This window comes from Phyllobates terribilis, unplaced genomic scaffold (genome assembly GCF_046119375.1).
Source record: "Phyllobates terribilis strain yellow unplaced genomic scaffold, ASM4611937v1 Scaffold_1__5_contigs__length_1240528914, whole genome shotgun sequence".
NCBI lineage: Eukaryota > Metazoa > Chordata > Amphibia > Anura > Dendrobatidae > Phyllobates > Phyllobates terribilis.
The window spans coordinates 151,536,868-151,563,624 of NW_027362761.1; the positions used below are offsets into that span (position 1 = coordinate 151,536,868).

Below are 26,757 nucleotides of genomic sequence, written 5' to 3' on the forward strand. Positions count from 1 at the left end.
TGTTTTCAGTCAAGATGAGGTGCAGAGTGTACTTTAATGAGAAAAAAAATGAACTTTTTAGAATTTACCAAATGGCTGCAATGAAACAAAGAGTGTAAAATTTAAAGTGGTCTGAATACTTTCCTTACCCACTGTAGCTATCAGTACAGTCTGTGGCATTTAAAGGAAAGTTGGCATAAAAAAAATGTTTTTCCAACAAGTGGAAAAATTGAAACTATTAATGTTTAAAAAAATATTATCATTTGTTTTTAATGAAATAAAATCTGAAAAATAATTTTAAAAAGTTTGATATTTCCACTTTTAAACACTAGGGGGAGCAGCTGCTGAAATTTGCCAGGAAACTCTAGTGTACAACTAGCTCACATTATGACTGCAGTAAATGTGGGCGGGGTCTGTCACATGTGTGTGATGTCGCTCCTCTCCTCCCCTTCTGGGTGTTTGCAACAGGATAAGAGAGGATGAAGTTTAGGATTACAATGAGGAGACATTTTGTTGGTGACTGCCAGTGACTGACAAGTACAGTGTCACCGAGGACGGCCGACAACACCGATTCTGTCAGTAGATGCTGTGCTGCTCACTGTATCATAAGTTGGGGTTAGATACGAGGAGTGTATCATGTGCACAATTAGATACACTTAGAGTAACACACTGGGATTAGATACAGGGCTCAGTGTAGATTATCACACGATGGGATTAGATATTGAGCTCAGCAGAGTGTATCACAGAGGATGAGATTAGATACGCAGTATCTAATATATGTAATGTGTGACCCCACTCCGTCCACTACATTACTTCTCCCATAGTACTAGACAGAGTGGGGTCACACATTACACCACTGCTCCCATAGAAGTAGACAGAACTGGGTCACTCATTACACCACTGCTCCCATAGAAGTCGACAGAACGGGGTCACTCATTACACCACTGCTCCCATAAAAGTAGACAGAACGGGGTCACTCATTAGACCACTGCTCCCATAGTACTAGACAGAGCGGGGTCACACATTACACCACTGCTCCCATAGAAGTAGACAGAACTGGGTCACTCATTACACCACTGCTCCCATAGAAGTCGACAGAACGGGGTCACTCATTACACCACTGCTCCCATAAAAGTAGACAGAACGGGGTCACTCATTAGACCACTGCTCCCATAGTACTAGACAGAGCGGGGTCACACATTACACCACTGCTCCCATAGAAGTAGACAGAGCGGGGTCACACATTACACCACTGCTCCCATAGAAGTAGACAGAACGGGGTCACTCTTTGCACCACTGCTCCCATAGAAGTAGTCAGAACGGGGTCACTCATTATAGAACAGGGACACATATTACACCACTGCTCACATAGAAGTGGATGGAGCAGGGTCACACATTACACCACTGCTCTCATAGAAGTGGACGGAGTGTGGTCACACATGACACTACTGCTCCCATAGAAGTGGATGAAACAGGGTCACACATTACACCACTGCTCACAATAAAGTGGATGGAGCAGGGTCACGCATTACACCACTGCTCCCATAGAAGTGAACTGAGCGTGGTCACACATGACACCACTGCTCCCATAGAAGTGAACTGAGCGTGGTCACACATGACACCACTGCTCCCATAGAAGTGAACTGAGCGTGGTCACACATGACACCACTGCTCCCATAGAAGTGAACTGAGCGTGGTCACACATTACAACACAGTTGTGTAATGTGTGACCCTGCTCCATTCACTTCTAGAGGAGCAGTGGTGTAATGTGTGACCCTGCTCTGCTCTGTCCACTTCTATGGGAGCAGTGGTGTAATGTTATGGGCATTGGATACACATCTCTGGGGCATTAGATACATGGTCTGTTATCTCAGTATAAGGCTCCTCCAGAGATTTACACTGATATAGCAGAGCTGAGTCCGTGATCAGAGCATAGCAGCGTGATGTTTACTCTGCTGTGATCTGAACACGGTGGCGGCGAGCAGTGATCAGCAGCCTGGTGATGTTCTTCTAACGTGAGGTTGCGAACACCACTCACAGCCAACAATGCTCACCTCATCGCGGACCTCTGCACCTCCTGTCACGGTTGCGTCTAGATGGGAGTGGATCCGGTGAGGCTCCTTCCAGCAGCTCCACTCTAGACGGCTCACTGGTGAGGTGACTAGAATGGAGTGTGTGTAGTGAGGATCTCACCGGAGCTCCTACTCTAGACGGCTCACTGGTGAGGTGATCAGAGCTGATGGAGCCAGGTCCTCACAGGGATAGCACCAATGTAGATGGCTCAACACTAACAGGACCAGAATGGAGGGGATTCCAGGTGCTCCTCAGCCTCCATTCTAGTCGCCTCATTACAGGACTGACTAGTCACTGCAGTGAGGAGCCGGGTTATAATGAGGCGCAGGAAGTAATGAGATTACAGGAGGTTTTTTATCTTGAATTAAAATGAAGTCATATATTGAACCACCTTTATAAATGTAACAACGATTTCATGGATTTTTTATTTTTTTTAGGGTATTGCTCAAGTTTTTAATGGCGTAAACATAAAAAAAAACATACATTTTTTTTTACATGAATTTTTTATGTATTTCTATAAGGCCGACAAATGCAAAATTCAGTTTTTTTCTGATTAACAAAACTTGCATTTTTCTTATCGCTTTTTGTAATAAAAAAAAAATTAGCCAGAGAGCTGCTTGTTCAGTTTGATAGAATTTGACTCTTCCCATACGTGCACACAGTCTCAGCAGCACTGTGATTTTGAAGAGTGGGTGCAGCTTTGAGGGGAGGGGAGTGACAGAGCGCAGCCAGCAGTCATCAGAATTTACAACACAAAATTGACGTAAATTACAACAGAATTTTACGAGTTTACTGGAGTAAGTTTCTGTCAGAATTTATGCCACTTGTGTGGTAAATTATGATGAATGCCTGCTGCACTCCGTCATTGTCTCGCCCCTCGCCGTAAAGCTCTGCCCACTCTTCAAAATGGTAGTGCTGAAACTTGTGTACATATGGGAAGAGTCGATTTCCATCAAAACGGAACAATCAGAACTGTGTGTAACATATTATATTACGAAAAGCGATAATAAAAATGCAAAAATTATTCCCCACGCAGCCCCCCAACATGCAGCCCCACACAAGACACATCACCTGTCCCCTCACAGCCCCCTAGCATTCAATCACACGTGACTGTCATTATGCCTTCCCCATGGAGCTCCACACAAGGAACATCACCCCCTTCCTTGTGCAGCCCCCCAGCATGCTTCATCACCACCTTCTCATGTAACCCCCCAGAATTCAGCATCATCCCCTTCCCCTCACAGCCCCCTAGCATGCAGTCACACATGACTGTCATTATTGCCTTCCCCATGCAGTCTCACACAAGAAACATCACCCCCTTCCTTACGCAGCCCCCAGCATGCATCATCACCCCCTTCCCCATGTAACTCCCCAGCATACAGCATTATCCCCTTCCTCGAACAGCCCCCCGGATGCAGGACCATTCTTAAGTAACATATCCCCCTTTACTGCACAGCCCCAAACATGCAACCTCATGCAAGTAACATCTCCCCCTTTACCGCATAGCCCCAAACATGCAGCCCCACTCACAAGTAACATCTCCGCCTTTATCACACAGCCCCCAGCAGTAACATTCCCCTTTCCCGCACAGCCCCCCAGGCATGCAGTGTCATTATCATCATCCCCTTCCCCACACAGCCCAAAAGCATGCATCCCCACACAAGGAACATCAACTCCTTTACTATGAAAGTCACCACCCCTTAATAAGCAGCACCATACAAGTAGCAGCAGCCTCTTTCCTATGAAAGCTCCCTAATAACCAGTTCCATACAGCAGCCCCCATGTAGTAACATCATCCATGCTTCAACAGCAGCCCCTTCCCTGTGCAATCTTCCAACATGCAGCCCCCATGTAGTAACATCCTCCATACTTCTTTGGCCCCAAAATACATCCTCAGACCACTTCAACACCTCCTTCCCATCTCCACAGCTCCATTATACAACCCCTCAGATCTCTTTCCTCCAGACTCCACACAACTTATCTCCTCTCCAGCAGCCTCTGCATAATGCCGCTTCCTGGTGGAGGAAGCTCTGCCCTCTCCTGTGATATCATCCCCGGTAACAGGGGGAAACTGGAGGTCACAGCATAGCTGTGGGCTTCAAAAAAATTGCGCTAATCTCCTCCCACAGCTGTGATCTGGACAGCCCAGTGGGCGTGCTCAGGTCACAGCTAAGGCAGCCTCAATGCAGCAGGTGCGGTCGGAGACCGACTGCAGAGTTCTATGCCCAGGGGCTGCCGTATTTGAAGTGAGTAGCTGTTGTTACACACCTTCAAATGCAAATGGCAGCCCCCAGTTGTTTAATAAAATAATAATAATAAAAAAAATGGTTAAAACAGTGAATTTAATTTTGTATTAAAAATAATTGATTATCTAATAAATAATCATTAATACAAAAAAAAATTGCGGTACCTTCCTTTTAAAGAGACCCTGACACCTGATACATGTTGCCCAATCCATGCGCAGAATGTATCAGCCACTGGCAATATTATCTGAGACATGTATGTTTGACTCTGAAACGCTACATTTTATAGCTGACTACATGAGCATATAAAATAAAAACTGGAAAGACAAAAAGCACAATTGTGTCTTATCTGATTAGAAAAGATGAGATAAAAGCAGAATGCACTCACCTGGTCGGGTTGTGACAGTCACAACCCTACTGAAAGCTCATAAATGGCTGCTGCACCACCACCAAGTAAACAGTATACAAATGCTGGGAGATGGGGTGGGTGTAAATCCGTGTTGCCAGAAATCCAATGTACGATAGGAAACCAAAAGAAGTGTGGATGCGTTTTTTATTCGGCAACGCGTTTTGAGGTATTCCAACCTCTTCATCAGTACAAACCACAAAACGTGTGCATATAGGCAGAGAACAGTCATTCCAGGGCAGCGGGTGGGGAGAAGCCAGTGGACACCAGACTGTCCGACTAGTCTACAGCGCACCTCAGTCATGCCAACTTTTAAAGTATGTTTTTCTCTGAAACGCCGCAACATTTCAGAGTCAAAGACACCTGGCTGAGATCGTACAGCCAGTGCCTGATACTTGCTGCCCATTGATTGTGGAGCATGTATCAGGTTCACTTTAAAAGGTTCAACTTCTGTAATCGAACTTACTTCGATCACAGCACTTACAGGTGGGTGTCAGTTCCTGAGCCTGATCCTGAGCACATATCGCTAAGGGATTAAGAGAGATTTGTGGGTGCAGATAATTCCATCACCTGAACAGGCAATAATTCCATCACCTGTGCAATACTAAGGAAATCCTGAAAACATGACCTGTTGGTGGGCCTTGAGGACTGGAGTTGAGGAATACTGCTCTAAAGCACCACCATGACGAAAAGTAGAGCATCACTTGTACATCAGTCACTTCAAAGCAAGAAACACAAAGTTTTATATTATTCACATCAACAGTTTTTTCAGAAACAACATTTCAAACTTTATCAGAAGTATCAAAGCTTTCAAAATATTTGATGAGCTTCATATTGTTCCATATAGTTTGCTGACCTGGACATATATAAAGCATTAGTAGGCTTAAAATATGTATTACCTAGATGGTATAAAAATAAAAAAAATCTAACATAATAATGTAATATACTGTGCACTACCAATTTAATTCTCATGTATGTCTTCCTTTTTTGATTGCTTTGGCACATCCAGTAAATAACCAATACAATTCTTGTAGCAATGATGGTATCATATCAAATACATAGACATATCTAATAAGCACTTTGTATTTCTACAGGTTGCAGGACTGGGAAACCACACACAGACAAAGGATACAAGGTAGGACATTGCATTTATTGAATAAGCATAATACTGTGCTGGACATATTTTTATTTACAATGAATTGCTAAATATGGGAATGCTAACTAGTTATTTCTCTTGTCAAATAAGATAGATAGAGAAAATATAGATAGATAACAGATAGATGATAGATAATAGATAACAGATAGATAATTGATAGATAGATAACAGATAGATAACAGATAGATATATAGATAACAAATAGATACTAGATAGCTAGCTAGATCAATAGATAATAGATAGATAGATAGATAGATAGATAGATAGATAGATAGATAGATAGTATGGATAGATAGATAGATGATAGATAGACAGAGAGATAGATAGTTAGATAGATGATAGATAGACAGATAACAGATAGATAACAGATAGATAAATAGATAGATAATAGATCTAGATAGATAGATAGATATTGATAGATAGATAAATAGATAGATAATAGATATAAATAGAAAGATAGATAGATAGATGATAGATAATGATAGATAGATAAATGATAGATATTGATAGATAGATATATGATAGATAGATGATTGATAGATAGATGATAGATAGATAGATATATAATAGATAGATAGATAGATAGATAATAGATAGATATATGGATAGATAGCGTAAGGCAGCGCTAGTCATCATAATGGGGGATACTCACTTCGCTGCGACAATCAATGCACACGTGCAATGTCTTTACATTTTTCTCACAATGCTGCAGTTTATTACTTCATAAGTAGTGTTGAGCCACCCCCGTAGTGTTCGGGTTCGGTTCGGTTCGTCGAACACCGGGATGTTCGAGGAACTGTTCGTCGAACTGTTCGTCGAACACCTTAGAACACCGTCGAACACCGTTAAAACCAATGGCAGGCAAACAAAAACACATAGAAACACATAGAAAACACCTGCAAAGGTGTCCAAAAGCTGACAAACTGCTCAGAAGACACTCTCTTTAAAAAAGCCGGCCGGCAAATTCAGCAGCGGCATACACCGGTACCCGACAATTTAGACAAGAAGGAATAGAGCATCACACATAGATTAGATAGATAGAAACATGTCAGTCACACATATAAGAAGCACAGTGACAGTGTTGGTTACTGCACTTGTCATTTAGTGTAAAGGATTTATTAAAAAAATTATTAGTGTTTTCATGCACCGTCTCTTTAAAAAAGCCGGCCGGCAATTCAGCATCTGTACCCGACAATTTAGAACAGAAAGAATAGAGCTTCACACATAGATTAGATAGATAGAAACATGTCACTCACATATATAATAAGTACAGTGACAGTGTTGCTTACTGTACTTGTCATTTAGTGTAAAGGATTTATTTAAAAAAATAATAGTGTTTTCATGCACTGTCTCTTTAAAAAAGCCGGCCGGCAATTCAGCATCTGTACCCGACAATTTAGAACAGAAAGATAGAGCATCACACATAGATTAGATAGATAGAAACATGTCAGTCACATTTATAATAAGTACAGTGACAGTGTTGGTTACTGTACTTGTCATTTAGTGTTAAAATAAAGGATTTATTAAAATAAAAATTGGCGTGGGTTCCCCCATAATTTTAGGCTCTAGCGGAGGTTAAGCAGACGGCTGGGGCAGATGTTTGAAGCCTCGGAAGGGGGTAATACCCACGGAGCTTCCCAGGCTACTAATATCAGCACCCAGCTGAATACATAGCCTTTACTAGCTATTAAAATGGGGGACCCCCCAAAAAAAATGACGTGGGGTCCCCCCTAATTTAATAGCTAGCAAAGGCTAGGCAGACAGCTGGGGGCTGATATTAATAGCCCAGGAAGGGAGCCATGAATATTGGCCCCCTCCCAGGCTAGAAACACCAGCCGTCAGCCGCCCCAGAAATGGCGCATTCATAGGATGCGCCAATTCTGGCACTTAGCCTCGCTCTTCCACGCTGCCCTGGTGCGGTGGCAGGGGGTAATAGGGTTGGGGTTGATGTCAGCTTATAATGCCAGCTGACATCAAGCCCAGGTTAGTAATGGAGAGGCGTCTATAAGACACCCCCATTACCAACCCCATAGTCAAAGTTAAAAAAAACACAAACACCCAGAATAAAGTCCTTTAATTGAAATAAAGACACAATCCTTTATTGTTCTAAATTAAACCATACTTACCGTCACACCCATTCCAGCTGAAGCCAACGATCTCCTGCAATAAAAGAAAAATAATAAAGCAACCTCATCCTTACCTTTCCATGGTTCCCACGACAGCTTCAGCTCTGCTACATCGAGATGACAGGCTGGACCGCAGCAGAACGCTGCCATCCAGCCTGTCATCCCGCAGACACTGAGAAGCGCAGGCTTGCTTGCGCTGCTCAGCGTCTCTCTGTGACGACATCCAGATGAGCCGAGTTCATGTCCAATGAACTCGGCTCACCTCATGCACGTCACTGACAGCGTGGGAAAATTCTCACGCTGAAGCGCTGAGTGCAGGAGAATTTTCCCACGCTGTCAGTGACGTGCAGGAGGTGAGCTGAGTTCATTGGACATGAGCTCACCTCATGCACATCACTGACAGCGTGGGAGAATTCTCCTGCACTCAGCACTTCAGCGTGAGAATTTTCCCACGCTGTCAGTGACGTGCATGAGGTGAGCCGAGTTCATTGGACATGACCTCGGCTCATCTGGATGCCGTCACAGCGAGACAGTGAGGAGCGCAAGCATGCCTGCGCTTCTCAGTGTCTGCGGGATGACAGGCTGGATGGCAGCGTTCTGCTGCAGTCCAGCCTGTCATCTCGATGTAGCAGAGCTGAAGCTGTCGTGGGAACCATGGAAAGGTAAGGATGAGGTTGGTTTATTATTTTTCTTTTATTGCAGGAGATCGTTGGCTTCAGCTGGAATGGGTGTGATGGTAAGTATGGTTTAATTTAGAACAATAAAGAATTGTGTGTTTATTTCAATTAAAGGACTTTATTCTGGGTGTTGTGTTTTTTTTAAATACTTTACTAGAAATTCATGGCGGTCATGTCTAATACTGGCGTGACCCCATGAATTTTGGGCTTGGGGCCAGCTGATAATACCAAGCTGGCCCTAACCCCTTTATTACCCAGTGAGCCACCGCACCAGGGCCCTGGATGAGTTGGGTACAGCGCCAGAAGATGGCGCTTCTATGAACGCGCCATTTTCCGGGGTGGCTGCGGACTGCAATTTGCAGCGGGGGGGGCCCAGAAAGCTTGGGCCTCCCTGCGCTGCGGATTCCAGCCCCAAGCTGCCTAGTTGTACCTGGCTGGACACAAAAATAGGGCGAAGCCCCACGTATTTTTTTTTTAATTATTTCATGAAATTCATGAAATAATTAAGAAAAAAAGGCCTTCCCTATATTGTTGTGTCCGGCCAGGTACAAATAGGCAGCTGGTGGTTGGGGGCAGCCCGTTCCTGCCTGCTGTACCTGGCTGGACACAAATATAGTGCGAAGCCCCACTTCAATTTTTTTTAATTATTTCATGAAATTCATGAAATAATTAAGAAAAAAAGGGCTTCCCTATATTGTTGTGTCCGGCCAGGTACAAATAGGCAGCTGGTGGTTGGGGGCAGCCCGTTCCTGCCTGCTGTACCTGGCTGGACACAAATATAGTGCGAAGCCCCACTTCAATTTTTTTAAATTATTTCAGGAAATTCATGAAATAATTAAAAAAAAATTGACGTGGGGCTTCGCACTATATTTGTGTCCAGTCAGGTGCAGCAGGCAGGAACGGGCTGCCCCCAACCACCAGCTGCCTATTTGTACCTGGCCGGACACAACAATATAGGGAAGCCCTTTTTTTCTTAATTATTTCATGAAATAATTTAAAGAAAATTGACGTGGGGCTTCGCCCTGTTTTTGTGTCCAGCCAGGTACAACTAGGCAGCTTGGGGCTGGAATCCGCAGCGCAGGGAGGCCCAAGCTTTCTGGGCCACCCCCGCTGCAAATTGCAGTCCGCAGCCACCCCGGAAAATGGCGCGTTCATAGAAGCGCCATCTTCTGGCGCTGTACCCAACTCATCCAGGGCCCTGATGCGGTGGCTCACTGGGTAATAAAGGGGTTAGGGCCAGCTTGGCATTATCAGCTGGCCCTAAGCCCGAAATTCATGGGGTCACGCCAATATTAGACATGACCACCATGAATTTCTACTAAAGTATTTATAAAAAACACAACACCCAGAAAAAAGTCCTTTAATTGAAATAAACACACAATTCTTTATTGTTCTAAATTAAACCATACTTACCATCACGCCCATTCCAGCTGAAGCCAACGATCTCCTGAAATAAAAGAAAAATAATAAAGCAACATCATCCTTACCTTTCCATGGTTCCCATGACAGCTTCAGCTCTGCTACATCGAGATGACAGGCTGGACCGCAGCAGAACGCCGCCATCCAGCCTGTCATCCCGCAGACACTGAGAAGCGCAGGCTTGCTTGCGCTCCACAGCGTCTCTCTGTGAGGGCATCCAGATGAGCCGAGTTTATGTCCAATGAACTCGGCTCACCTCATGCACGTCACTGACAGTGTGGGAAAATTCTCCTGCACTCAGCGCTTCAGCGTGGGAGAATTCTCACACTGAAGCGCTGAGTGCAGGAGAATTCTCCCACGCTGTCAGTGACGTGCAGGAGGTGAGCTGAGTTCATTGGACATGAGCTCACCTTATGCACGTCACTGACAGCGTGGGAAAATTCTCCTGCACTCAGCGCTTCAGCGTGGGAGAATTCTCACGCTGAAGCGCTGAGTGCAGGAGAATTCTCCCACGCTGTCAGTGACGTGCAGGAGGTGAGCTGAGTTCATTGGACATGAGCTCACCTTATGCACGTCACTGACAGCGTGGGAGAATTCTCCTGCACTCAGCGCTTCAGCGTGAGAATTTTCCCACGCTGTCAGTGACGTGCATGAGGTGAGCCGAGTTCATTGGACATGAACTCGGCTCATCTGGATGTCGTCACAGAGAGACGCTGAGCAGCGCAAGCAAGCCTGCGCTTCTCAGTGTCTGCGGGATGACAGGCTGGATGGCAGCGTTCTGCTGCGGTCCAGCCTGTCATCTCGATGTAGCAGAGCTGAAGCTGTCGTGGGAACCATGGAAAGGTAAGGATGAGGTTGCTTTATTATTTTTCTTTTATTGCAGGAGATCGTTGGCTTCAGCTGGAATGGGCGTGACGGTAAGTATAGTTTAATTTAGAACAATAAAGGATTGTGTCTTTATTTCAATTAAAGGACTTTATTCTGGGTGTTTGTGTTTTTTTTAACTTTGACTATGGGGTTAGTAATGGGGGTGTCTTATAGACGCCTCTCCATTACTAACCTGGGCTTGATGTCAGCTGGCATTATAAGCTGACATCAACCCCAACCCTATTACCCCCTGCCACCGCACCAGGGCAGCGTGGAAGAGCGAGGCTAAGTGCCAGAATTGGTGCATCCTATGAATGCGCCATTTCTGGGGCGGCTGACGGCTGATGTTTCTAGCCTGGGAGGGGGCCAATATTCATGGCTCCCTTCCTGGGCTATTAATATCAGCCCCCAGCTGTCTGCCTAGCCTTTGCTAGCTATTAAATTAGGGGGGACCCCACGTCATTTTTTTGGGGGGGTCCCCCATTTTAATAGCTAGTAAAGGCTATGTATTCAGCTGGGGGCTGATATTAGTAGCCTGGGAAGCTCCGTGGGTATTACCCCCTTCCCAGGCTTCAAACATCTGCCCCAGCTGTCTGCTTAACCTCCGCTAGAGCCTAAAATTAAGGGGAACCCCACGCCAATTTTTTTAATAATAAATCCTTTATTTTAATACTAAATGACAAGTACAGTAACCAACACTGTCACTGTACTTCATATATATGTGACTGACATGTTTCTATCTATCTAATCTATGTGTGAAGCTCTATTCTGTCTGTTCTAAATTGTCGGGTACCGGTGTATGCCGCTGCTGAATTGCCGGCCGGCTTTTTTAAAGAGACAGTGCATGAAAACACTATTATTTTTTTTGATAAATCCTTTACGCTAAATGACAAGTACAGTAAGCAGCACTTTCACTGTACTTCGTATATATGTGGCTGACATGTTTATATCTATCTAATCTATGTGTGAAGCTCTATTCTTTCGGTTCTAAATTGTCGGGTACCGGTGTATGCCGCTGCTGAATTGCCGGCTTTTCATGTTTCACTGTTGGCACTGTTCCCATCGATTTGGGCAATCACTGTAATGCCACAACCACCATGGCTGTGGCATTACAGTGAGTGGCAGACAATCCCTGCATGATTGGTGCTCTAAATAGCGCCAGACATGCAGGACACGCTTTTGGTGCACGAACAGTTATCGAACATAACCTCGAACAGCCGAATTTTTTGCAAATCGTTCGGGTTCGTCGAACAACTCAAACACCACCCAAAACAGCTCGAATTTGAGATTGGCGAACAGTTCTAGTCGAACACCGCTCATCTCTATTCATAAGCCACAGTTCACCGGGTCCAACTCAGTGGCACGCTGACACACATATCTATAATATTCACGAGCCAAGTGGCACACAGGCCCACTTGCTCCAGGTTACAGCCTACGGCAAGGTAATAAATTATCAATGTCCTTAACACAGTCCATGTAACAAAGTGTATTACCTTTGCCGGGTTTAGTTGCTGCAGTGCATTTAATCTGCCACCACTGTGGCTTTGTGGCTTCCCAGGTAGGGGTCTCCAGCCGTCGTTCCCTCAAAGGCCACGGACATCCACACAGGATCCAGGCTTTGCCTTTCAGGACTCCTCACCAAGCCGGCTCTCCCTCAAAGGCCACTGACATCCACACAGGATCCAGGCTCGACCTTTCAGGTACCAGGCTTCACTCCAAAGCCGCTGCCTTCCAAGGCCATAAGCATCCGCACAGGATCCAGTCTTTGCCTTTCAGGCTGCCAGGCTTCACTCGGCCTCACTAGGCCTCTCACAAACGGTGTCCCACACACACGGAGCACAGGCCTCACGCCTCACACCGAACACACCTGTCTCAAATTACCAGGGTTTATATATCCTGTGCACACACACACAAACTGACAGGACCTTGCTGATGTCACAGTCATGTGATCAGTCAGCTGTGTGTATAGGTCCTGTGTGCTGTCCCAGTCATGTGTACAGACCTTTACTGTGCATACAGGACCTGTGTGATGTCACAGTCATGTGACCAGTCAGTTAAAGGGGAAGGTACATGGTCAGGTAAAACACATCCTGGACCATTTACAGTAATGCTAGCAAGCTGCTGCATTACATATCCCCCCCTCTGTTCAAACTTGTGGGGTTGAACACATAATATACACAATAACATTATAACCCCCAGCTCACATAGAGACCATGTACTTTACAATTGTGCTACTCAGCCCCTGGAACCTTAGTCAACGACATTAGCCCATTCCTTAGGGACCTACCATTTGTCACTGTCACTGACTTCGTCAGGTCACCTTTCCGGGTCGTAACCTTGTCAGGTCTCCCCCGCTCCCAGCGGTCAGTCATCCAGCGGTGTGACTCACATGTCCTGGTATCTAAGGTCCGGTTCGACTCCGTAATGTCCCGTCCTCTATTGGGTCGTTTGTATGGGCTTCTCAAACCTGAGTTACTGGAGGTCTCACTACCTCTAAACCCACGCCCACTACTCTCAGGACATCTTGAAAGGTCCCTAACTCCAGCTGTAGCTGTTCTGGTATTTAGGGGGCCCTTTCTCTGTCGGGTCTCACTTTTTCTAGACGGCTTCCATCTTCTGCTGCTCAGATGATGCTGTCTATCTACTCGCAGTCTAGCGAGATTCAATTGTTCTACCTCCTGCAGGTAGGTCACTCGGTATTCAATCAGCATGCGTATATATTCTAGGCTTTCTTCTGTTCCTACAGCGGAGAAGGACACCATGCCGTCTTCGTCTGGTATCCAGTCCTGATGATCACGTGGACTGCTTACTTTCACCACAATAGACTTCTTGACCATCATCTGCATGGCTCGACCGCTTCTCCCAATGAGCTTTCTCACCAGAACATGAGGCACCCGGATGACCTCTTCACGCATACTGTGAGCTTTCCTCATCAGCTCCAGTTGTCTAACGGCTTGTTCCATCTTCAACCGGAGAAACCGCTTCGTGCGAATACATCGACAATGCATATCACTTAGGATCGCCACCCTCTTCACTGTGACTTCGGTCATGGACAGAACCACCAGCTGTTTAGCTTCGGAGGTCAAGTACACCTTACAGGCTCCCACAGCCTTTTTAAACTCTTCATGCATGGACTCACGGGTGCATTCTTCCCTCAAATCCTCGGGTACATCTATGAGGCATTTGTACCAAGACGTTTCGGACTCACCAGTAGTTTCCAGACGATCAACAAGCTCAGGGTTCAGGGACAACTGACTTTCAGCTTCTTCCCCCTGTATGCTTACCCTGAGCTGACTCACAGCTACAAATTCACAAATTTTCGTCTTGACCACTTCCACTTCATATTTATCTTCTGTTACCCTGCTCTTAGCTCTCCTCAGGTCCACCTTCTCAAGGTATAAGGGAGTGAGTACAACGTGTTCGCCCTTTTCCTTCTCCAAAAAGGCCTCGTTCACTGAGTGATACTTTGTCAGGCGACTTTTGAGCCCGGAAACTTCTTCCTCTAGCTCCGCCACTCGCCTCTCAGCGGCCCGTCTCTGAAGCTCTTCCTGCTTCAACTGCTCTTCCAGCAGCAGAGTTCTCTCAGACCTCTCCATCTCCAATGCGCCCACTCGGCTCTCAATAGCCAGTCTCTCACGCTTCTCTTGCGTCCACTGGATTTGTAGCAACTCCTTGAGCTGCTTGAACTCGGCTCCGACATCCACCGAACCCTCCGAGCCCACATCACTCGAGGAGGTATCTGCTTCATACCTCCCATCACCAGCGGTCAACTCCTGGCCCTGGTCTGTGGCTTTTCCGATGGACTCCTCCATCCTCTCTCGCTCAGCTTCCATCTTGCTGACTGTTTCCTTAAGGTACGTCTCCGCCTTCTGGAGAGTATCACAGGACATCTGTAGCTCCTTCACCTGAGCTTCCAGATCTAGGGTCTTTCCCCGGAGACCATCATTCTCCTCACGGGTGTCTTGCAGAGTGGTCTCAACCACTTGGCGCACTTGCTCTGCACCTGCCTTATCCTCCTCTAGTTTTTCCTTCACCTTGAGGAGATCCTCATTATCTCTCTTACTCTGTTGCAGTTCCCTACTGCATTCACCACACTCCTTCTTGGAGTCACACAGCTCCTGGTTGAGCTGTTTGCGCAGACGTTCTAGGATTTGTTCACGTCCAGAAACACCATCCTGCCGCGCCTCCTTCTCAAGCTTCAACTGCAAAACCTCTTCCTTGATTTTGCGGCGGTCCTCCTTAATTGCGTAGAACATTTCCTTCCAATGGTTAATTTCCGCGTTGCTTCCCTCCACGTCTCACTGCCAGTTCCTCATAACCTGGTATATTTTCTGCTGTTCAGACTCCAGGTTCAGCTGGTCTGCGGACACGTTCCCCAGGTTTTCCCTTATCTGCGGCACGTCACTCTGACACTGTTGCCTGATAGGCTCCAGTTCTTGGTCATGACTGGCCACCTTCTCTTTCAGGGCTGTCAGATCCTGATCCGTCAGTCTCAGTACCGTACCGGAGGTTGCTACTGGCAACGTCACCTCCTCTTCTACCTCTAAAGGAGGACCCACACTTGAAGCAAAGGCACACAGTACTACATTCTCTTTATTTTCATTTTCAGCGAGGACTACCGGAGCAACCTTTTTGTGGCCCTTGCGCCGTCGATGACGAGAGGGGGACTCTCTCCCCTCGTCTAGCCCCTCCTGACTGAACTCACTTTTTACTTTCATAGTGTCACAGTCAGCTACGGGGTCTGTGTCACTCCCCATGGTGTTGTGGACTAACAGGTCACCTCCCACTTTGATGTCACCCCCTTCTACTGGAGTTACCCCGTTATCAACGGTCACATTGTCATTTTTGGGAGGTACCAACCCAAAACCAGTAACAATTTTCAGTTTTCTACACTCCATACTCTTGTGAAAATCCGCCCCTTTTTTAGACTCCTCCCCCTTTTTAACAACCACACCGGCAGGGTAATTTTTACACAAAAAATCAGCAGTAGTCTTAGGACTCAGTTCACAACATCTCTTACCACCTCCCCGGGCACTCTGGGACAACACTGGCGCCCCCGGAGAGTCCATGGAATGGTCCACTGCCGCCATTCCATATGGTGCCCACAGCTCCTGCGGTTCCTGCACCATGTCCAGTAAAAGTTTCCCAAATACCTGCTCCGGTCCCAACCGCTCAATAGCTCCAGACAGATCTGCTGCTTTGCTCACAGCCATCGCGGTACGCTGTTCACACTAGAACTTCACCGCTCTCCCGGAAAAAATATTCGTGGCCCCGCCGAGCCACCGCAAACCAGGTTGGAGTGCGACGATAATCTTCGCAACCCCGCCGAGTTGCAGCCAGATGCTTTTAATTTCGTGAGCCCCGCCGAGCCACAGCAAACCAAGTTTGAGTGCGACGCCAATCTTCGCAACCCTGTGTCGTTGCCCCTAGCAACCGGGTTGTCATTGCCGCTAGCAACCGGGCTGCCGCTGCCCGCATTCTCGAACCATATGTAAGGCAGCGCTAGTCATCATAATGGGGGATGCTCACTTCGCTGCGACAATCAATGCACACGTGCAATGTCTTTACATTTTTCTCACAATGCTGCAGTTTATTACTTCATGAGCCACAGTTCACCGGGTCCAACTCAGTGGCACGCCGACACACATATCTATAATATTCACGAGCCAAGTGGCACACAGGCCCACTTGCTCCAGGTTACAGCCTACGGCAAGGTAATAAATTATCAATGTCCATAACACAGTCCATGTAACAAAGTATATTACCTTTGCCGGGTTTAGTTGCTGCAGTCCATTTAATCTGCCACCACTGTGGCTTTGTGGCTTCCCAGGTAGGGGTCTCCAGCCGTCGTTCCCTCAAAGGCCACGGACATCCACACAGGATCCAGGCTTTGCCTTTCAGGACTCCTCACCAAGCCGGCTCTCCCTCAAAGGCCACGGACATCCACACAGGATCCAAGCTCGACCTTTCAGGTACCAGGCTTCACTCCAAAGCCGCTGCCTTCCAAGGCCACTAGCATCCGCACAGAATCCAGTCTTTGCCTTTCCGGCTGCCAGGCTTCACTCGGCCTCACTAGGCCTCTCACAAACGGTGTCCCACACACACGGAGCACAGGCCTCACGCCTCACACCGAACACCGAACACACCTGTCTCAAATTACCAGGGTTTATATATCCTGTGCACACACACACAAACTGACAGGACCTTGCTGATGTCACAGTCATGTGATCAGTCAGCTGTGTGTATAGGTCCTGTGTGCTGTCCCAGTCATGTGTACAGACCTTTACTGTGCATACAGGACCTGTGTGATGTCACAGTCATGTGACCAGTCAGTTAAAGGGGAAGGTACATGGTCAGGTAAAACACATCCTGGACCATTTACAGTAATGCTAGCAAGCTGCTGCATTACAATAGATAGATAGATAATAGATAGATAGATATAGATAGATAGATAATAGATAGATAGATGATAGATAGATAGGTAGATAGATAGATAGATAATAGATAGATGATAGATAGATAATAGATAGATAGATAATAGATAGATAGATAATAGATAGATAGATGGATAGATAGATATATGGATAGATAGATAGATAATAGATAGATAGATGATAGATAGATAATAGATAGATGATAGATAGATAGATAGATAGATACATAGATAGATAATAGATGGATAGATAGATAATAGATAGTTAGTAAGAAATGGTTTTCTAGCATCCAGTACATGATGCAATTTGTTCACAATAATTTACAATATTTTTTATTACAAGTACTTAGATTGAAAGCCATGTGACGTATGAAGAGGTCACATCTGGCTAAAACAATACCAGTAAGATTTATATTATGGTTTGTTCAGGCAAGTTATGCAGTCACAGAGAAGAGATTGTTAACTTCGGCATTGGTAGATATTGACTCTCTGTGATGGGCACAGTCTGAAACAATGTATTCCTGTCTTTGGGAGGTCATGTGTTAAGGCTGGAAAATAAATGTACTGAAAACTACGAAGAAATTGAATTTTTCAAAGGATGATTTATTTTAGCGGTGTGTTTTTTCACCTGAAAGTAAATGAAAAAAATGACTACAATATAGAATCTCGGAAACTGTTTCTAAAAGTCCATGATTGAAGTCAGTTTTTTTTTTGTTGTTTTTTTTGAGAAGAGTGAGCTGAGGACATCATCCAAAATTCACATCAGCTGCTGTGCAGTCATCAGATACCCATGTACTATTTTACAATTGAGCAAAATAAATTATATATTTAGTTGGATGTGTGTACAGCTGTCATCACAGCATTGGGTTAGTTTTTAGTCAGGATCTTATATACAAATGTCTTAGAAATTGTCATGCAGAAATCATTACAGTGGATATTTTTGGCTAGTTGTTAATGCTTCTTTAACAGCTCCAATACATAATGTGACGTAGCCAAGGAAGAAAGGAAATTTTGGTTATTTTTTCCATAAGAATATTTCTATACCATCAAACATAATTCAATAGTACAATTTATATGACATTGTGGGTTGACTTCTTCTCTGTCTAAGCCATGCTTTCTCTGATATGCCGGCTTGAGGACCTAGAAGTTCAGAGCTGTTTCTAACAGATATTACTAGTATCTTTAGTTTAATTAAGCTCTAGTTTTTAAACTATGGCCCCTATTCATCAAAGCTTTCACACCAGAAGTCTGGCATAAAACTCTGAAAAGTCACATAATTTAGGTGCAACTAAGAGTTGTGCCAAAATGTTGCTATTTTTGGAGTTATCCCAGCTCTGACAAAATGGGCAAAGCTGGGGCAGGACAGGGGCGAGGAAACTGCTACTCATCAAATTTATGACGAGCGGCAGCGTTCACTACTCCATAAGTCTTACTCCAGTAGGGATTGGAGTAGGATTTGTGGCAAACTGTACACTGAGATGTGCACCACTTGTCCGGTGTTCATTATTCATGAAGAGGCATACGGCATGATTCATGAATCAAGAGCGTCTGATTCTAGTATGCCCCTTCATCAGGACCGGCATGAACAAAACCAGCCTTGATGAATTAGGCCCTATGTGTCCACCTTTTACAAAACATTTGAAACTTATATAGTGTTCCCATTTTTTTTTAATATACTTTTTATTATGTAATGTAGTTTTATGTTTCATAAAGAAAAACAGTGAAATAACACGCTTAACATGTTGCTCCTCAGAACCCATTTAAGCTGTGGTATCTTCCTCATGAATAAATCTGTAAGATTGTTAAACAGACCCAATATGATTTAAAATGGTTGTCCACCTTTTTTGGACTATACAGGGAGAGTTAGTAGATAATATACAGGTGCGTGGTCTTCAATAAAGGAGTAGTTATAGGTGGTAGCTTTTGTTTGGATCCCTTTAATTAGTAGTAGCAGATCTTGTAAATAATATGCATTCAATATATTGGTTAATAATGAAACATTTACTATAGATGGCACTAATGGCCTAATTTTTCTACCATCTGACAGGTAGGAGGCAGCTAATGATTGCTATAACAGAAGTATTCAGCATGTTGTAAGTGGATTGAGTGATAGTTTCCTCATTTGAGAGTGAAAATGTAGGACTCCCACAGTACCAACAGCGTAACAGGCGTTTTACTGACAGTCAGTGTAGTCGATCTATGACAAGCTGAACTCCTATAGCTTAAAGGGGTTTTCCCATTAACAAAAGTTCATTTTAATCAGTAGATTTTATAATAATAATAATAATAAGTTCCACAATTGGATGTGTTTAAACCAGACATTTTTCATCTTTCATTTCACATTGGTTCTTCTTCCCCTTGTTCCAAGAGCCCTAAGTTTTTTATTTCTCCATCAACATATCCACATGAGGGCTCGTTTTCTGTGGGACAAGTTGTCGTTTTGAATGACACAATTCACGTTTCCATATAATGCACAGTAAAACAGGAAAAAATTCCAAGTGTGATGAAATTGCCGAAAAAAAATGCAATCTTGCCACTAATATTTTGGTTTATATTTACAGAGTTTTTGTGTGGTAAAAATGACCTGATGACTTGATTCTCCAGGCCAGTACAATTATGGCAATACCAAACTTGTCTAGTATTTTTTTACTATTTTAGTGGTGAAAAAAATTCTGAAATTTACAAAAAAAATTTTTTGTTTGTGTCACCATTTTTTGAAACCTGTAACTTTTTTACTTTTACGTCAATGTAGCTGTGTAGGGGTATATTTTTTGCATCCTGAGCTGATGTTTTTATTGATAACATTTGGGAGTAAATATGATATTTTGATTGCTTAGTATTTCATTTTTATGGAAAGTGCAGCAGCCAAAAAAATGGCAATTCTAATGTTTTTGGCCTTTAACATACAGTTTAAATATTTTATTCTTTGATAGACATTTTGGGAGACAATAATACAAATTAAGTTTTCCTTTCACTTGTTAATTCTTTTATTTTTTATAGGGGGTTTGAACTTTATAAATATATATACAGTTGAAACCAGAAGTTTACATACACTACATAAAAAGACACATATGCATGTTTTTCTCAATATCTGACATGAAATCAGAATAAACCATTCCCAGTTTAGGATTACCATAATTTTTAATATTTGCCAAATGCCAGAATAATGAGAGAGAGAATGTTTTAAGGCATTTTTATTACTGCAAAGTCAAAATGTTACTTACAATAAGATTACTATGCCTTTAAACAATTCCGGACTGCCCGTATGATGATGTCATGTGTTTGGTTCTGATAGTTTTTTTGGCAACATCTGATTAATTAGAGACACACCTGTGGATGTACTTTAATGCACACCTGAAACACACTGTTTCTTTGTGTAGCATCATGGGAAAGTCTAAAGAAATCAGCCAAGATATCAGGAAGAGACTTGTGTACTTGCACAAGTCTGGCTCATCCTTGGGTATAATTTCAAGATACCTGAAGGTACCTTGTTCATCTGTACTAATAATTATGAGCAAGTACAGCCATCATACTGCTCAGGAAAGAGACAGGTTCTGTGTCCAAGAGATGAAAGTGCTTTGGTCCGACATGTGCATATCAACCCAAGGACAAAAGCAAAAGACCCTGTGAATATGATTGTGGAAGCTGGTAAGTTTGTGTCAATATCCACAGTGAATCGAGTACTGTATCAACATGGGCTGAAAGGCCACTCTGCCAGGAAGAAGCCATTACTCCAAAAGAAACATGAAAAAGCCAGATTAATGTTTGCAAATGCACACAGGAACAAAGAACTTAATTTTTGGAGACATGTTTTGTGGTCTGGTGAAACTAAAAATTAACTTTTTGGGCATAATGACCATCGTTATGTTTGGAGGAAAAAGGGAGAAGCTTGGAAGCCTAAGAACACCATCCCAACTGTGAAACACGGGGGGTGGCAGAATAATGCTGTGGGGTTGTTTTGCTGCAGAAAGGACTGGTGCACTTCACAAAATAGATGGCATCATGAGAAAAGAAGATTATGTTGCAATACTGAAGCAACATCTCAAGACATCAGCCAGGAAGTTAAAGCTTGGGCAGAAATGGGTCTTCCAAATGGACAATGACCCGAAGCATACTGCCAAAATGGTAACAAAGTGGCTTAAGGATAACAAAGTCAATGTTTTGGAGAGGCCAACACAAATCCCTGATCTCAATCCTATTGAACATTTATGGGCAAAGCTGAAAAGGCAGGTGCAAGCAAGGCGACCTACACACCTGGATCAGTTACACCAGTTTTGTCAGTAGGAAGGGGCCCAAATTCCGATCAACTATTGTGAGAAGCTTGTGGAAGGATATCCCAAACGTTTGACCCAAGTCATTCAGTTTAAGGGCAATGGTACCAAATACTAATGAAATGTATGAAAACTTTTGACTTTGCAGTAAGTAATAAAAATGTCTTAAAACATTCTCTCTCACTCTTATAATTCTGTCATTTGGCAAATAGTAAAAATTATGGTAATCCTAATTGACCTAAAACGGGAAAGGATTATTCTGATTTCATGTCAGATATTGAGAAAAACCTGCATATGTGTCTTTTTATATAGTGTATGTAAACTTCTGGTTTCAACTGTATATAAGCTTAAGCTTTTTTTTCATTTTTACTTTGTTTTTTTGTCCCCTTAGGTGACTTTAATATGCAGTTATCAGATAACTTATACTATACTTCAATCCAAGAGTAGCCATAATTGTGGTTCTCCTGTGAAGCTCACCTTGCGACTAAGTATTACAGAAGCACCAAAATCGCAGTTGTTACCATAGCACACCCCCCGACTGCGATGGTAACCCATCGGTTTCCCATCATCACATTGTGGGTGGTCAATGGGAGCGAGTGAGTGCACGCCTGCATTGGCTTCATATACATCCTGCTGTCAGCGGCATTTAAGTGGTTAAATTGCAGCAATGGGAGCTAGCTCCAGTCGCTGCTATTACAGGTAGATGCTGATATTAAGTAGGCTCAGTTCCTGAGCAAGTCATTCATGAGCTCATAAACTAATTTTACAATTGTGGACAATAAGAAATGTGTACATGCAAAATGGGCCATGGGTATAAAAAAAAAGTACATGGTTAATATTTTATTATTGTTTTTGCCCATATTTTAAAACCTTTTTACCAATATTTATTTTTCTAAAAATATACTGTGCAATACAATATAACTCGGAAAAATAAAGAGAGGGCGTAAAAGAGAAAAACAAGGAAAATAAAGCATGTGTGATGAACGATTTATCTTAGATCATGCCCTGGCCCAAAAAGAGGTCTTATTAGGATAGTAAGTTCTGTGTTTCATTTATTATGTCAATTTAGTTTAGTAATACTAGGTGCTATCATTTTTTCCACCTACGCTTATCACATACATGCTGGTTAGTTGGGGGAAGGGTCAAGGTTTTTTTTAGTATGCTAGAACACAGGTTTAATAAAATAAATCCTTTCTTTACCTTTATTTTGTAAATTGTGGTTACAGAGTTTGCAATATAATGGGAACGATGAGGTTGTGCACACATAACACACAATCAGCCTATGACCTGATATTGGCTTTTAAAATTCCTATATAGCACAATAAAAATACCCATGTATCATCTCCTACTGTCATCTGTAGCGATTTTTTAAGTAAATCTAGCTTGCATTATTTCTGTCAACTACACAATTAATGGGATTACCTAAATGTCTTTTCTTATCTAGGACTGTCATGGTTCTATTAAATATCACTGTTTTTCTGTGAAACAGTAGTAGCGCTCACTGAGTTTTCTAAGGAACGATTCATTGCTTTGATTAATAGGTTAGAATTACCATTCATTTACCATTCATGAATATAAAGCTGGTAATATGTACATTTATTTAATTGGCAGTATCATTTGTCACCACTCGAATAGTGCATTAAGTGGATATTGTTTTAATTTAAATACACTGGCCTCGAAAAAAAATCTATGAAAAGTTCTGTTGTACTTCACTGTCTTTGTGTAACATCATTTCCTACAATTAAGCTTCCGTCATACTTGAATTATACTTAATATCTACTCACACTGATGGGTTCTATCTTATCCTTGTGTTGTTTTAAAGGCAGGATTACTAGCTAGCACAAGGCTTTCATTCAGTCTTTGTGTACTTTCATATGTGCCATTATTGCTGGGTTTTCCCGTGTTTGGTTAATTAACCACAAAGGCCATATGTGCTATTGTAGTGAATAGGATAAATGAAGTCACACAACAATAAAAAATATATATAGACCTGTAAAAACTGTGATCTATTGTGCTGCAAAGTGGTTGTCTATGGAACGTGCTGGAGGAACATTTTCACATCACTGTACTATATTGATGACCTATTCCTAGAACGGTGGGGGTCTGATAACCTGCACTCCCAGCTGCTATCAGTTATAATGGTGTCCGGATGTAAACAGGGAACAGAGCCAACCATCACTGCTCCGTTCAGTAGGTAGTGGCCATTCTTAGGTACTGCAGCTCAGCTCTCACTTAAAGAAGCACTCCCAACAACATTTTTAAGTTTTTATCCTCTTAATATATTGCAGTCATCATATTATATAGCACTGTGTACTTACAATTTTGCCCTTCTACCCAGTTAATTATTCTGCTTTCCATTAGGTCTATGACATCACATGATTAAAAACTGACTAGCTGAGTCCTTCTAAGCTCTATGTAGAAACAGGAGGTCAATTTTCCCTGTATGAGTCATGAATCACTGCAAAATTCCCTGGCAGGGGGAGGAGGGAGCAGCTGGGTCAGGAGGTGAAAAGGGGAATGATGCATACAGAGACAAGAGACTTCCTGTTTCTACATAGAGCAGAGAAAACAGAATAATTAGCTGGGTAGAAAAGTAAAATGAGCAATTGTAAGTACACAGTACTATATAATATGATGATTGCAATATATTAAAAGGATAACAACTAGGATTCTTTAAAGAGAACCTGACATCTGATACATGCTGCCCAATCCTGCGGGCTACCCTGGATTGACAGGTCTCTGCCTAAATATGCATAAGAGCTCGGTCCGTGGCAGATATTAAAAGTATGTTTTTCACTGAAATGCTGCATCATTTCAGAGCCAAACATACCTGGCTGAGATCGTACAGCGAGTGCCCACAGTTTGGACAGCATATATCAGGTGTTAGGTTCTCTTTAAAGGGGTATTCCCATCTCCAAGATCCTATCCCAATATGTAGCAGGTGTAATAATAATAATAATATTAGCAAATAGCTCCAATTAGAAGTGTAGTATAGTATTTTTGATTCGCTATGTCTCTTTCCTTATGTGCAGGCATTGCAGGACCTTAGGTATCCATGGTTACATCCACTGATAAAGTGACAATTAGTTAGCTGCTAGTGGTCGTAACCGTGGATACCTAAGGTCCTGTATTGCCTGCACATGATGTAAGTGGCATAGCGAATCAAAAATACTATACTACATTTCTAATTGAAGGTATTTGCTAATATTATTATTATTATTACACCTACTACATATTGGGATAGGATCTTGGAGATTGGAATACCCCTTTAAGCAAATAGATTCTGAGCATTAGGACCTGGGAACAGCCACTACAGATGTGGATTTCACCCTATGCAATGCAAAGAAAAGTAATAAAAATACTAAACCCAGTCGATAGCAGAAGTCTGAATTTTTTCTGAGAATAGCAGAGCAGCGTGCTGCATTATTTTTCCAAGTTAAAATATCCACTGCCTTAAAAGAAGAACAAAAGGCAAGACAGATGTACAAAATGTTAAAGCTAGGGCGTTTTTTGTTGGCTTTGCAGTTGTACACTTATCCAGTTCCTTGAATAATGGGGACTTTAGATTTTATTAGTGCAACCATATGCCCGTCTATAGCATGCTACATATATAAATCTTGATATATGAAGCAGGTGTGGGGAGTGCCCATATTGCCATGCATGTCTGAGACACAACACCTCTAAATACACAGACAGAAAAAAAAGAGAAAAAAAATCTGGACTTGACTTAGGTTACATGTTAACAGCTGCCAGTAATAGCGCTTGGCCATTAAACACCCCCTATGTTAATGATATGTAATGCACGGTCCTGTTGGTCATGTAGCAAATTATGCACTACACATTCAAGCCAAGACAAACAGTAACCAACACAGCATTTATGGAAAATCAATTAATACTTTCTCACCTCTTTTACATCCCACCTATTAAATTGCTCATTTAATGACAGCATGGTACGGTTGTAATATTTTATAGGTTCTATGAAATTTTATACATCTGGGTTTAGGAAACATGTAAAGAACCCTGAAATCATCTGTAATATCATTTTTCAAAAATGTCTAGTATCAAATAGTGTATAAAAAGGTCAACACTATTTTCCAACTTATTCCGCATGTTAAAACAATGACACTATAAAATGAATTTAGTTCATAAAGAATTACAGGAAAATGTTGTTCCCATGCTTCATATGAAAGGTTAATGTTCATTAAAACTGATTTGACCATAAATAACGATAGAAAGATTAAAGTAGAGTTTTCATTCCCTTGAATAAAACCAAAAAAATACTTGATTTACTTTTTCAAATTAAAATTTGAATAATTAAAAAAGTGTGTCCCTTATTAGAAAGCAACCATGGAGGTTAGCTGTTTGTTGAAAAATGTTAAAATACTGCTACTTAGCCAGAATTCCCTGAATAGAGATTAAAAGTGAAAGACTGTCCAATTGTGGCGCCACTTGAGTGGGGTCCCACACCCAGTGAATTCAGGCACCCCCGGAGCACTTTAGCACTTTCAGGCTTTTATACTACCAGACCCCATGGCTTCAATCCTGAAGATCGAGGTCCCGTCCAGTTGGCTATATTAACCACCTTGCTTATACCCCAAAGCTTCATCCAGTGTGCATGCATTGTGCTTTTATTGTCCATAAATTGACAAAACCTTGATAATGACCAGATACTACACTGAGAAGTCCTGCACTTGAGTTGCCTGATCATTTGTTAAAGTAATTGTTTCAGATTCTTGAATGTGTAAAATTGCAAAATTCTTATAAAAACAAGCAACTTTGAAAACTATCTCATGTGAAATACCCTTTCCATTTTCAAGAATAAAATAGTATTTTATGTTACAGTTTACTGCTCATTGCCTTGGTTACACAACACCTCTGCAATCTATCAGTGGTGGTCAATTTCCAAGGCAATGAGCATGCGCATGCAAGCTGTTTGCTATACAGCTTTCAAGCGCAGCACTGAAGCTAGTCAGATACCTGTATCCAGCCAACTTCAGTGCCCGTTCACTCCTGACGTTGCAGAGACAAAGCTGCCTCTGTTTGCAGAATTGGAGAACACATAGTTCAGACCAGCAGTGCGATCATACCACTAATCTGAAATTACAAT

The 26,757-nt window shown here is 42.8% G+C and overlaps 1 protein-coding gene across 2 annotated transcripts in view; it reads left to right on the forward strand.

Moving 5' to 3' along the window:
• PTPRD (protein tyrosine phosphatase receptor type D) overlaps positions 1 to 26,757 on the forward strand; it is a 2,806,079-nt gene that overhangs the window by 2,150,044 nt on the left and 629,278 nt on the right. For both annotated transcript variants that reach the window (XM_073668359.1, XM_073668367.1), the window contains one exon: positions 5,796 to 5,836. The gene's annotated coding sequence lies outside the window, so the exon portion shown is untranslated. The remainder of the gene's footprint in view (positions 1 to 5,795; positions 5,837 to 26,757) is intronic.